A 14,708-nucleotide genomic window follows, 5' to 3' on the forward strand; every position below is an offset into this window, starting at 1 on the left:
TGTGACACAGAGTGTTGGACTGGAGGGGCCACTGGCCTGATCCAACATGGCTTCTCTTATGTTCTTATGTGACAGAGTGTTGGACTGGAGGGGCCACTGGCCTGATCCAACATGGCTTCTCTTATGTTCTTATGTGACAGAGTGTTGGACTGGAGGGGCCACTGGCCTGATCCAACATGGCTTCTCTTATGTTCTTATGTGACACAGAGTGATGGACTGGAGGGGCCACTGGCCTGATCCAACAGGGCTTCTCTTATGTTCTTATGTGTGGGGCAGTGATGCTCTGTATTCTTGTGCTTGGGTGGCCACAGTGGGAGGGCTTCTAGTGTCCTGGCCCTACTGGTGGACCTCCTGATGGCCCCTGGGTTTTGGCCCCTGTGTGACACAGAATGTTGGAATGGAGGGGCCATTGGCCTGATCCAACATGGCTTCTCTTATGTTCTTATGTGACACAGAATGTTGGAATGGAGGGGCCATTGGCCTGATCCAACATGGCTTCTCTTATGTTCTTATGTGACACAGAATGTTGGAATGGAGGGGCCACTGGCCTGATCCAACAGGGCTTCTCTTATGTTCTTATGTGACACAGAATGTTGGAATGGAGGGGCCATTGGCCTGATCCAACATGGCTTCTCTTATGTTCTTAGGTCTGGGGCAGGGATGCTCTGTATTCTTGTGCTTGGGTGGCCACAGTGGGAGGGCTTCTAGTGTCCTGGCCCCACTGGTGGACCTCCTGATGGCCCCTGGGTTTTGGCCCCTGTGTGACACAGAATGTTGGAATGGGGAGGCCACTGGCCTGACCCATCATGGCTTCTCTTATGTTCTTACCAAGCATCTACCACATACTTGAAAACTGATAAGGCTAGGGGGAACGAGATGTCACACCTCACATTCTTTCAGCAGACACAACATAGGAAAAAGTAATAAACCAACCAAGCTGCCATCCTGCCAGGACGACGAGGGAGTTGAGCAAGGGGGGGAGGGAGGCCGAATGGCCAGGAGGGAAAGGAGACTGAAAGAGGGACTTGGCAAAGGGAGGGGGAAACTCTTCCTCCTCCTCCCCAGAGAAAAGGAAAAGGGGGTTTAATACACACACAGAATTTTCCTATCAAGCCTAAACGTATTTTGTTGTTTTAATACAAAACGCATGATTCATAACTTAGTACACAAAACTGTACTGATTGGTACATTTAAGAAGTTTAACAGTAAAACGCCTCAACGTACAGCAAGGAGAATGACAAGCAAGCACCGGATAAGGGACAGACGGCTCCAGACTGCCTGAAGCACACGCGTTTCCATTTTTGCCAGGTAGGCAGTGACAGGTCTGGGTGGGCAGCTGGGTTGGTCTGAAGCAACAGAACGAAGCTGGAGTCCAGCGGCACCTTTCAGACCTACAAAGTTTTGCTCAAGGTGTGAGCTTTCGTGTCAGACAACAGGAGGAATGCAAGGAGGGGCCCTTGAGGCTGCTAGGCTTATCTGCACCTCAGCGGCAGTTGGTGTGGCAACCATCACACACACCCCTTATACCATCACAGGGTAGTCTTGTGTGGCTGTCGGGAAGCACCAGAGTGCAGACGAACGCAATTTGTGGCAACGTAGGAGCTGGCATGAGCACTGCCCACTTCGCCATGTATCTGAAGAAGTGCATCTGTCCAGGTATCTGAAGAAGTGAGCAGCGACTCAAGAAACCTCTTGCCCTGCCACAAATTCCATCCGTCTTTAAGGTACTACTAGACTCTTGTTCTTTTCTACATTATACCAAGCAGACTGCTAACAAAACTAAGGTTTTTTTAAAAAATATTCTTGTGATTATGCGATATGCATCCAACACTGCAGATTGAAAGAAGAATTGCAGGTTTATACCCCGCCCTTCTCTCTGAATCAGAGACAGAGTGGCTTACAATCTCCTGTATCTTCTCCCCCCACAACAGACACCCACTTCGGGGTGTGGGGGCGGGGAGGAGACTGCATACAGAAGGGCCAGGCAGGTGGAATGCCCTCCCTCCCAGGATCACCTGTCCCCTCTAAAGGAAGAAGACTGCAGATTCATACCCCACCCTTCTCTTTGAATCAAGAGACTCCGAGCAGTTTACAATCTCCTATATTTTCTCCCCCAACAACAGACACCCTGTGAGGTGGGTGGGGCTGAGAGGGCTCTCACAGAAGCTGCCCTTTCAAGGACAAAGGCTCAGAGTGGCCTACAATCTCCTTTCCCTTCCTCCCCCACAACAGACACGCTTGGAGGTGGGTGGGGCTGAGAGGGCTCTCACAGCAGCTGCCCTTTCAAGGACACAGTCTCAGAGGGGCCTATAATCTCCTTTCCCTTCCTTCCCCATAACAGACACCCTTTGAGGTGGGTGGGGCTGAGAGGGCTCTCACAGAAGCTGCCCTTTCAAGGACAGAGTCTCAGAGCGGCCTACAATCTCCTTTCCCTTCCTCCCCCACAACAGACACCCTGTGAGGTGGGTGGGGCTGAGAGGGCTCTCCCAGATGCTGCCCTTTCAAGGACAACCTCTGCCAGAGCTATGCCTGACCCAAGGCCATGCCAGTAGGTGCAAGTGGAGGAGTGGGGAAGCAAACCCAGAGAAGAGTCCGCACACTTAACCACTATACTACACTGGCTCTCTAGAATATATCTAGCACATTTCTTCGTGCTATACGTTGTGAATGAATAAAACCTCATCTCCAAAAGCACTTTGCTCATTCCAAACAAAAACAAAAATATTTCATAGGAGTTTCTTCCAGGCGCTCCTCCAAATCGCCAAAGTTTTCTGTTATAAGAAAACCACGCAAGTATCAAAGGAGAAGCCAGGAGATGCCCCTTCAGGCCAGAAAGGTGGCAGAGCAGCTGAGGGAAGCTGACGGCAGCTGGAGGGTCTCTGGTCCAAAGGGATGTTGCATTAAATGACTGGGGAAACCCTGGTGGGAAAGGGCTAAAGCATGGGTGTCAAACATGTGGCCCAGGGGCCAAATCAGGCCCCCGGAGAGCTCCTATCAGGCCCTCGAGCAACTGGCTGCCATCTGCTTCCTTCTCCCTCTCTCTTGCTTCCTTCTGCATCTCAGCTTGCTTTACCAGGCTTGCTCAATTGCACAGCAGCTACAGAGCAAAAGCTCTATTTTCTTCATTGGCTGAGGCTCCTCCCTTGGGGAGGAATAGCTTGCTTTGCCAGGCTCTCTCAATTGCACAGCAGAGCTACTGAGCAATGCCTCTCTTCCTTCTAGTGGCTGAGGATCCTCCCCCCCCCCCCCCAATCCCCTGGGGAAGGAAGAAAAGAGCCAAAGCTTCCTTTGCCCATTCCCTGGATCCCATGGGAGAGATACAAAGAAAGCATCTTTAAAACCAGTGAGTGCTAACGTTTTAAGCATGTTTTAAGTTTTTTAAAATATATATATATATTTGCGTTTGTGTGTTCTTTATAAAATTTATATCTCTGCTACCTAGTCTTCAATAGGTACACCCATGGCCCGGCCCGACATGTTCTCATTTATGTCAGATCCGGCCCTCACAACAGATGAGTTTGACACCCTTGGGATAGAGCTGGAGTGCTTGGCGCCGACTGACGATGCTCATTGGGGCTCCCAAAGTGGGAGCACATACGGCCGGGGCTGCGTGGACTGCACTGGCTGCCAGTTGTATACCGGATTCGCTACAAAGTGCTGGTGATCACCTTTAAAGCCCTATATGGCCGAGGACCTGCCTACCTTAGGGACCGTCTCTCCCCATATGAACCCCAGAGAGCACTGAGGTCAGCTGGGAAGAACCTGCTGACTATTCCTGGGCCGAAAGAGGTGAAGCTACAAAGCACCCGCGACCGGGCCTTCTCCTATGGAACCAACTTCCACGCCTATGGAACCAACTTCCAGAGGAAACGCGGGCCCTGCGGGACCTTGAACAGTTCCGCAGAGCCTGCAAGACTATCCTCTTTCGATTGGCCTTCACCGACCAAGAGGGAAACTGCTAAGGAATTCGCCTTTGTAAATAGCACCAGCATATTTTTATCAATTTTAGAATTTTAATAGATTTTAATTAAATTGTTAATGTAGTCTTTGTGTAAACATTTTGTATAACTAATGTATGGAATTGTGTTGTTAGCCGCCCTGAGCCTGCTTCGGCGGGGGGGCGGGATATAAATAAAAATTGTTGTTGTTGTTGTTGTGTTGTTCATGTCATTTCAGATACTTGTTACTATGAGGAAAATCAATGCCGGGATATATACTCTGCAGACAGCACAAGGAGGGATGTGTTGAGGGCAGTGATGGTCTATATGTTAAAGACATCACCGAGTCAAATTTAGAAACTATCAGGGGACGGAACAGCTATGGGCAGACGCAATGGGACTTGAGACAGCCAGCATGATGTAGCAGTCAAGGGCAATGAATTGTAGTCTGAAGAACCAGTTTTGATTCCTCACTCCTCCGCCTCCACATGAAGTCTGCTGGGCGGCCTTGGGCCAGTCACAGCTCTCTCAGCGCTACCTACTTCGCAAGGTGCCTGTTGTGTGAAGAGGAAGGGAAGAGAATTGTATGCCACTAGGAGACTACTTAAGATAGAGAAAGAAGGTGAGGTGGCCTCCTGTCCAAGCACCGGTCGTTTCCGACTTTGGGGTGACGTTGCTTTCACAACTTTTTCACGGCAGATTTTTTACGGGGTGGTTTGCCCTTGCCTTCCCCAGTCATCTGCACTTTCCCCCCTCATTTGACCGACCTTGGAAGATAGAGAAAAGCAGGGTATAAAAACCCTTCTTCTTCTAGAGGATACTTTAAAGTGGAAGTGTGCTATTCTCCCCCACCGCCCATATCAAAATCAAAGGCTGATCTCAAGATGGGAAGGTAAATAAGGGAGATGACTAAAGCAGCAGAACGTTTTCTGACTCTGGGTGACTTCAACTACCCTCCCACTGACTGGGCAAATGTGTGCTTGAGTCATGGCACAGGAAAAAGCTTCCTCGCTGTCACGTGGCTGTGCACTGGAGCACTGGGTCCCAAAGCCAGTTGGAGGTTTGGCAGCTCCCACATGACTCAGAGCAGTGTTTGAAACGGGTTCCAAAATGTAAATGCTGTTGCAGCAACTGGGGAGGAACTGCGGCTCAGTGGTAGAGCATCTGCTTGGTAAGCAGGAGGTCCCAGGTTCAATCCCTGGCATATCTACCTAAGAAGATCCCGGCAAATAGGCATGAAATACATCAGCTTGAGACCCTGGAGAGCCTCTGCCAGTCTGAGCAGACAAGACTGACTTTGATGGACCCAGGAGGGTCTGATTCCATATAAGGCAGCTTCATATGTTTATGTTTAACAAGGACCACAAATGGCATTAAATCCAGCCTTCTTCTCAATAGAAAGTTATCCTCCAGGCCCAAAATAATCGCTACTTATTTCAAAAGACGGAACCATAAACAAATGACAGGCTGAGGGAGCAAGTCAGAAGGAAACGGAAAGGGAGAATTAAGCGAATCAAACCACTCCGACGTGTCTGGAAACAATTCAACCATCTGGGCCCCCTCCTGGTGGAATGAGCTCCTACTGGAGATCGGGGCCTTGCAGGAGTCGTCTCACTTTTGCAGCGCCTGCAAGACAGAGCTCTTCTGCAAGGCTTTTCCTTGATCTGTCCTCTGAAATCTTTGCTTCCCCCAGCAGTTGACTATGTTCCTTAGTTGTGCCAAGGATTTGAATTATAGTTCTAAGTGGTGCTAATTATCTGAAGTTGTGTCTAAGCTGTGCCAATTAGCTGAAATTGTATCAACTGTCTGCACTGTGGTCTCAGGCTGAGCCAATTGTCTGGACTATGGTCCTTTGTTTTAATCTTTATGTTTATATGTATAAGATAGTTTAATGCTGTTGATATGCTTTATTTATTGTTACTGTAATGTTCTCAATGTTGTAAGCTGCCCTGAGCCCACTTTGCGGGATAGGGCGGGATATAAATCGCAAATTTAAATAGCAAGGGCTCCCCACCTTTTTAAACCCGTGGGCAGCCCCTCAGAAGCTCCAACGCAGGGTGGTGGGTGCAACCACAAACTGGCAACTGGGGGAGGCGGAGCCAACAACAAAACAGCCACTGCAGAGGCCGCTGACACCACAGAAAGCCCAAACACAAGGGACAAGGAGTCATTTTCAGGAGTCAGCTCCCCAGAGAGTACTAAGATCAGGAACTCAAAATCTCCTTGTTGTCCCCGGGCCAAAGGAAGCCCGTTTGAAAACTACAAGGGATAGGGCCTTCTCCGTAATGGCCCCTTCCTGGTGGAACCAGCTGCCGGAAGAGCTAAGGGCCCTGCGGGACCTTGCTCAATTCCGCAGGGCCTGTAAGACAGTCCTCTTCCGGCTGGCTCACAACTAACGGGCACTGAAACTTGAACTGAGTGTAGTTTGTAAGATCGCTGTATGTTTTTTAATGTTTTAAGTATATAACCGTGAGAAATGTTTAGATTTTAACTATGTAAATTGTGAAATGTTTAAACTTTTATGCTTAATTTTATACTCTTATGTTAGTCTTTATATGTTGTAAGCCGCCCTGAGTCACCTGGTGGGAAGGGCGGGATATAACTTACAAATAAATAAATATAATTTTTTAGAAATGCATTGGAAAAGAGAATGAAACAAACAGGAACAATTTTATTTTAACCAGTAGATCCCCAGTTCTGGCCAGCAGCCCACATCCATGTTCTAAAGCCGCTTGGCAGGCGCTAGGAAAGGGCAGGTACATGGCACCCACAGGTGCCATGCTGGGACTCTTGATTTAAGACTACACTAACTGAAGCCCAGACAGAATGCAAACCTCAAACTGAGAAATGTAACACCAAATCCAAAAAGGATGCTTGTGTGGTTAACAACTCAAGTCAAGGAAGTAAAAGAAAATGATTTCTTTGGAAAAGTGCAAGGTTTCCCCATCAGAAGTTAATGGGAAGGTTCCAGGCAAAACACATTTAGGCAAGCAAAGAGAGAATACAAGGACTGGCCAAATAAAAACATTAAGACAAACAAGATACATTTCTTCAGATCACAGGAACAGGAAACCAGCAAGGGAGGCAGCTGGGCCTTTGGATTTCAAAAGAATCACAGAATCAGAGTTGGAGAGGACCTCCAGGGTCATCTAGTCCAACCCCCTGCACAATGCAGGAAACTCACAAATCCCTCCCCCTAAATTCGCAGGATCCTCATTGCTGTCAGATGGCCATCTAGCCTCTGTTGAAAAACCTCCAAGGAAGGAGAGCCCACCACCTCCCAAGGAGAAAGCCTGTTCCACTGAGGAACCGCTCTAACAGTCAGGAAGTTCTTCCTAATGTTGAGCCGGAAATTCTTTTGATTTAATTTCAACCCATTGGTTCTGGTCCTACCTTCTGGAGCCACAGAAAACAATTCCACACCATCCTCTATATGACAGCCCTTCAAGTACTTGAAGATGGTGATCATATCACCTCTGCCGCCTCCTCTCCAGGCTAAACATCCCCAGCTCCTTCAACTTTCCTCATAGGACTTGGTCTCCGGATCCCTCACCGTCTTTGTCGCCCTCCTCTGGACCCGCTCCAGCTTGTCTAGATCCTTCTTAAAATGCGGTGCCCAAAACTGAACACAAGACCCCAGGTGAGGTCTTACCAGAGCAGAGTAAAGCAATACCATCACATCACATGATCTGGACACTATACTTTTGTTGATACAGCCCAAAATTGCATTTGCCTTTTTAGCCACCACATCACACTGTTGACTCATGTTCAGCATATGATCCACTAAGAGCCCTAGATCCTTTTTGCACATCCTACTGCTAAGGCAAGTCTCCCCCATCTTATAACTATGGATGGGATCTTTCCTACTGAAATGCAGAACTTTACATTTATCCCTGTTAAAATTCATTTTATTGGTTTTAGCCCGGTTTTCCAGCCTGTCAAGGTCATCCTGTATCCTGTTTCTGTCATGTACTGTATTTGCAACCTCTTCCGATTTAGTATAATCGGCAAATTTAACGAGGAGTAAAAGAACTGCTTAAGGAGAGTGGGGAAAAGGCAGAGCAGCTCAATGAATTCTTTCTGCTGTGGGGCATGTACCCATGCCAGAGTCACTGTTATTAGGAAGCGTGTCTGAAAAACTGAGTAAAATTGAGGTGACAAGATATGAAGTTCTAGAACTATTTATTTTTGTTTTTGTTAATTTGTATTCTGCCCTTTCCTGCAAGCAGGTTCAGGGCGGATCACAACAAAGACTACTAAGACGGCATACATCTGAAGAAACTCAAATATGAAACTGTTGATCTACTTTCTGTAATCTGTTGCTAAAATCTGTCTTTGTAGCCAACGCCACCCAAGTTATCAAAACTGGCTCTAGAATGGATCCAGGGAATTACATCTGTTCCAGGTAAACAAATTATTAAGCACCCTGAAGAACATCACCTGCTGACAGAAAGTCAGCATGGGTTCTGCAAAGAGAAATCCTGCCTTACCAACCTCCTGGGAGTTTTCTGTACCAGTTAACAAGCATGGGGATAAGAATGATCCAGTAGACATCATATACTTGGACTTCCAAAAGTGTATAGGCAAGGTATCTCACCAAAGACTCCTGAGTAAGGTCAGCAATCACAGGGCCTCTGACAGACGACAAACTGGCTGAATGGCAGGAAGCAAGAGAGCAGAAACAAAGGGACTGTTGTTGCAACTAAAGGGGGTGAACAGTGGGGCCCCTTAAAGGACTGATATGGGGATCAGTGAGATTTCTGCAATGTGCTTTTTGAGATACAGTGACCAGCCGCTGTGGCCGGACCTGCCTGTCCCACATTGGTCTTGTCAGCCACCAGCGAGCCTGCAGCAAACGTGGACTATTGCACCCTTCTTAAATCTTCGTTCGCGAAGCCAAGCCGAGAGAGAGAGACCAGCACTGAACACAGTATTCCAAATGAGGATACAACACTGATTTTATATATATGCACACACACACATATACTGGCCACAGTGTGACACAGAGTGTTGGACTGGATGGGCCATTGGTCTGATCCAACATGGCTTCTCTTATGTTCTTATGATGTTGCTTTATTAGTTGTTAACTGCCCTGAGCTCGTTAAGGAGAGGGTGGGATATTAAGCTAATAAATTAAAATAAATAAAGTTTATAAAGGGGCATTATAATATTGGCCATTTTATTTTCAATCCCTTTCCTAATAATCCCTAATATAGAGTTTGCCTTGTTTCCTGCTGCAGCACAGCGGGTTGACACTTTCATTGAGCTTCCACTATGACCCCAAGATCATTTTCCCTCTCAGCCTCAGCAAGTTCAGACCCCATCAGCCTATACCTGAAGTTGGGATTCTCTTGTTCCAATGTGCATCCCCTTTCGCTTACCAGCACTGAGCTTCCTCTGTCACCTGCTCATCCAATCTGTGGTGATCCCCCTGGAGTCAGCCTTGGTTTTCACCACCCTGAATTATTTTGTGTCATCTGCAAACCTGGCCGCTACGCTACTCGCCTCTATGTCCAGGTCACTAATGAACAAATTAAACAGTACCAGCCCTGATGCCACTGCTTGTGGGACCCCACTGCTTACTTCCTCCAGGGTGAGAACTGTACATTAATTCCTACTCTTGACTTCCTGTCATTTAACCAACTATTAATCCATAATAGAGCCAGTTTGGTGTAGTGGTTAAGTATGCGGACTCTTATCTGGGAGAACCGGGTTTGATTCCCCACTCCTCCACTTGCACCTGCTAGCATGGCCTTGGGTCAGCCATAGCTCTGGCAGAGGTTGTCCTTGAAAGGGCAGCTGCTGTGAAAGCCCTCTCCAGCCCCACCCACCTTACAGTGTGTCTGTTGTGGGGGGAGGAAGGTAAAAGATTGTGAGCTGCTCTGAGACTCTTCCGAGTGGAGGGCGGGATATAAATCCAATATCTTCATCTACCTCACAGGGTGTCTGTTGTGGGGGAGGAAGGTAAAGGAGATTGTGAGCCGCTCTGAGACTCTTTGGAGTGGAGGGCGGGATATAAATCCAATATCTTCATCTACCTCACAGGGTGTCTGTTGTGGGGGAGGAAGGTAAAGGAGATTGTGAGCCGCTCTAACACTCTTCGGAGTGGAGGGCGGGATATAAATCCAATATCTTCATCTACCTCACAGGGTGTCTGTTGTGGGGAAGGAAGGTAAAGGAGATCATGAGATGCTCTGAGACTCTTCGGAGTGGAGGGCGGGATATAAATCCAATATCTTCCATCTTCTTCTTCTTCTAAGATAACCCAGTCTCTTATCCCATGACTGTGAAGTTTACTCAGAAGTCTTTGGCGAGGTCACAGAATCATAGAGTTGGAAGGGACCTCCAGAGTCATCTAGTCCAACCCCCTGCACAATGCTGGAAACTTACAAATCCCTCCCCCTAAATTCACAGGATCTTCCTTGCTGTCAGATGGCCATCTAGCCTTTGTTGAAAAACCTCCAAGGAAGGAGAGCCCACCACCTCGCAAGGAGGAAGCCTGTTCCACTGAGATAACTTGTCAAAACCCTTTTGAAAGTCCAAGTATCTAATGTCTACCAGGTCACTGCTGTCTACATGCTTCTTAACTTTCTCAGAGAATTTCAAAAGGTTGGTGAGGCTGGACTTCCCCTTGTAGAAGCCTTGCTGATTTTCCCCCAGCAGGTTTTGTTCCTCTATGTGCCTCAAAGTTTTATCTTTGATTAGTTTCTACTAATTTATCTGAAACAGACATTAGGTTAACTGGTCCCTAATTTCCTGGTTCCCCTCTGCACCCATTCTTAAAAACTGGTGTGCTATTTGCTACTCTCCAGCCTTCTGCTGATGTGGCTGAATATAGCGATAACTTTCATCTGCAGGTTAGCAGACCAACAGCTTCTGATTATTTCAATGTGCAACCTGTACTCTGGACAAGAAACCACTGCTAGGACAGCATATGGAGAAACAGAATGCTTCCCAATTGGCAAAGGTGTCCAGACAAGGGTGCATTTTATCTTACTCCACTCTGCATGCAGAATGCACCATAAAGAAAGCTGGATTGAATTTAGATGAAGGTGCAGTAAGAATTGGTGGAAGGAGCATTAACCATTTCAGACATGCAGATGACACCACGTTATGGGCAGAAAACAGTGAAGAACCAAAGCGGGATTACAGTTGAATATCAACAAGACTAAAGTCTTAACGATATGACATTTTGGAGGATATTAATTCTCAGTGTCACCAGAAGTTGGACGCAATTTGACAGCACTCAACACACAGAGAGATCCACAATTTTGCATTTGAGTTCCCTGAGAACTCTTGGGTGTCTGCCATCACAGGTTCTGGAGACTTATCGGTTTTTAATTTCCTCAACTGGTCACCCAAATCTGACTCTGTTCTTCAGATCTCCTCCCTGAAACTAGGGGCTTTGGCATGGGTACGTGCCCCACACATTCCAGTGAACACAGAAGCAAAAAAGTCATTGAGCTTCTCTGCCATCTCCCCATCCTGCTTTAGCAATCCCTGTATTCCTTGGTCATCAAAAGGCTCACCTGCTTCTCTGGCTGGTTTCCTGCTCTGGATAGATTTTTAAAAAGATGTTCACAGTTTGTCATGATGCTATTACAAACCCACTCCTTGAAATCTCTTTTTGCATGCTTAATTATCAACTTGCATTTCTTTTGTCAGAGCCTGTGGTCTCTCCTGTTCAATACATTGAGGGCAGACCTTCCACTTTTTAAAAGAAATCTCTTTACTTTTTACGACTTGCTAACCACACAGGCATTCTTTTAATCTTCACAATCCCTTCCTTTACCTGTGGAATGCATTCTTACTGGGCTTCAATTAGTGTGGCTCCAGGTTGGTCACTGGTCTAGACTTGACTGGTCTGGATCAGCAGCCACTCCTTATGTTCTTAAGGAAATCGGTGGAAACTGCAATTAAAAACAAAACTATTAAGCACATGGCGAGAACGAACTTTTCTAGGGACGAGACAACATGGCTGCTGTGAATGGAAGTCTTGTTACACCAGCCTATTGGATTTCTTTCAGTAGATTAATATTAAAATATTTATATGCTGTCCTTCCCAAAAACCATGGCAACTGGAATAACCCAAACCACAGCAGCTATAATAAGATGTGTACACTTGGGCTTTTGATACTGTCTTTCAATAAGGATTCTTATGTAAATTCAGCAGTCACAAAATAATTGCAAGAGTCTTCTCTCGGAGGAAAAAATGTTTAAATGACAGAAAACATGTAGCATAAATAAACCAAAAGAAAAGTGAGCAGCAAGGCACCTTAGTGATTGGAATCAGGATTGGCACTGTGTATAATGGGGACTGAAACTATGAATAATGCAGAATTTGGGGCAAGCAGCGAAGTAGCCCAGTTTACAGATGATACCAAAGTGTTTGGGAAGGTGAAAGATAAAGCAGGTAGCAGAAAAGTTGGAAAAGGCTCTCTTCAAAGTGAGTGACAATGTGGCAAAGAAGGTTCTCCGTAAGTGTCAATGATACACAGAAAATTGAAAACAGAACTCCCAACAATACAGATTTGCTGATGAAGTTAAATTGGTCAACACTGACCAGAAAGGAGCCCAATCCAGGGTGTGGCAGCAAAACAAGAGGCAAATTCCGTGGTGGGGATGATAAAGAGATGGCAAATTAAACAGCTGGTACCTAACCTGATCTCATCACATCTTGGAAGCTCAGCAGGGTCAACCCTGGTTAATATGTGGATGGGAGACCACCAAGGAAGCCTCTGGAGGCAGGAAACAGCAGGCCACCTCTGAACATCTCTCACCTTGAAAACCCCTTGAGGGAGTCACCATAAGTCAGAGCGATTGCTGGCACCTTCCTCACCACCCTCACCTATAATGCCCTGGTTCAGATCCACAGTGTGACTGTATTTATAGCACTGTGTACAGTTCGGGTTACCCCAAGGCAAAAAACAAAATAACTTCAGAGTTGGAGCACTTTCCTGGTAAATAAAAACAGTAGTATCTGAAGCTCTTAAATTTAGCTACTAGGAGACTAAAAAGGAACACAGCAGTTTCTAAACTTATACATGGGTTGAAGAAAACAGAGAGAAAGCCAAAAGTAGACATCAATTAAATTCAGAGGAAGCACGTTCAGGACAGCCAAAAGACAATATTTCTGTCATTAACTTTTGGAGTTGACCACTGCCAGATGCAGTGAATGACCAGTTGCTCAGCTGGCCTCAAAAGGAAGTCAAGTTCATGGGGAGTAAATCCATTAGTAGTTATTAGCCATGATATGTGAACATGATGTTCTGAGAGAGCAATCCTCTGAACCCCGCTGCAAGGAGCACCTCCGGCACCCAGAACTTGCTGATGGCCTTCCGGAGGCACTTGGTTGGGACCAGGAGGGCCATAGACACATTTCTGGAGACGTTTGTGACTCCTGCAAGGTTGCTACAGGGCTCAACACAATATCGCAAGGCGACAGCCGCGGCAAAACCCCACCAAATTATGGTGGCTGGTTGTTGCTGGCACCACAATATGGCAGCTCTTCCTTCCCATAATAAAAACATTAATGCAAAAACCATAAACTTCAGAGTCTACATACCAATTGTATATTCATTTACTCCAAGTAAGTCCCACAGGAATCAGCCAATCCATGTGCAGAGAGCTAGGTTACCAACCCCTGCAACAGGTATGAGGCATGGCCAGTGCGCTCACCTGTCCCTCAAAGTAGATCCACACGTATCTGGAAACTGACGGTGAAGAAATACCGTCTGTCACACTGAGGAAGAGGAAGAAAAAGAAAGAGTCAGGTGGAGAGTCTGGGTGGCGATTCCATACTCTTGCTCCAGCCAGTGTGGGAGCAGGCCAAGTAGGTGGCCGCCTAGGGTGCCACCTGGCCTATGGGCACCACAAGGTGCCGCCTCTCCTCACACCCGCTGCCTTCCTGACTTCACCGGGGCTCAGGAAGCCTCAGTGAAGTCTGGGAGAGGGGGGGCGTGAGTGCTCAGCCCCCTGCTCTGAGCGTGCCTGCTGCTTTTCTGACTTTGCCAAGGCTTGGGAAGGCTCGGCAAAGTCAGGGTGTGTGTGATGTCATCAGGGTGTGTGCAAATAAACACCGGGGGGGGGGGGTGGCCTGGGGCGCAAGAACCTCCAGCGCTGGGTCTGGCTCTGGCCCCCAAGTCTGTGCAGCCTGACCTCCTGCTGAATGCCAGGGAGGGAAGCACTGAGAGCCAGCCAGAAGAGCCCCTGCTCTGCCCCAGGCAAGCTCCTCCTTGCCTCCTTCAGCCCAAACGCTTCTTCGTGGGGGGGCAGGGAGAGCGGGCTTGTGCTTCCCTCCTTGCAGGCTGCAGCCTCAGTCCTCCAAAGGCTGCCCCCCCCCCCCGCCCACGTCAGAGGCCGGCTCAAGGAGGTCCAGCCCCGAACTCTCCCCATTCCCAACCACGGAAGCTGGGAGGGGCCTTCTCTCCCCTCCTGCCTCCCCTATTCCCCTCCCTCCCCTGCCCCTCTGTCTCCCCTCCCCACTTCTCTCCCCTCCTGCCTACCCCCTCCCCCCTCTCTCCCCTATCCCCCCTCCCTCCCCTTCCCCTTTTCTCCCCTCCTGCCTCCCCCTCCCCTCTGTCTCCCCCTCCCCCCTTCTTTCCCCTCCTGCCTCCCCCTCCCCTCTCTCTCCCCTATCCCCCCTCCTTCCCCTCCCCCCTCTGTCTCTCCTCCTGCCTCCCCTCCTCCCTCCCCTCCCCCTTCTCTCCCTTCCTGCTTCCCCCCTCCCCTCTCCCTTCCCTCCCCCTGCCTCCCCCTCCCCTCCTGCCT

The 14,708-nt window shown here is 48.0% G+C and overlaps 1 protein-coding gene across 1 annotated transcript in view; it reads right to left on the bottom strand.

The window, feature by feature from the left end:
- The window catches only part of DCAF8 (DDB1 and CUL4 associated factor 8), a 40,621-nt gene extending 26,944 nt beyond the window's left edge, over nucleotides 1-13,677 (bottom strand). Inside the window, exon 1 of the mRNA XM_060256677.1 lies at nucleotides 13,617-13,677. The gene's annotated coding sequence lies outside the window, so the exon portion shown is untranslated. The remainder of the gene's footprint in view (nucleotides 1-13,616) is intronic.
- Between the last annotated feature and the right edge of the window lie 1,031 nt (nucleotides 13,678-14,708).

This window comes from Heteronotia binoei, chromosome 1 (genome assembly GCF_032191835.1).
Source record: "Heteronotia binoei isolate CCM8104 ecotype False Entrance Well chromosome 1, APGP_CSIRO_Hbin_v1, whole genome shotgun sequence".
NCBI classification, from domain to species: Eukaryota; Metazoa; Chordata; class Lepidosauria; order Squamata; family Gekkonidae; genus Heteronotia; species Heteronotia binoei.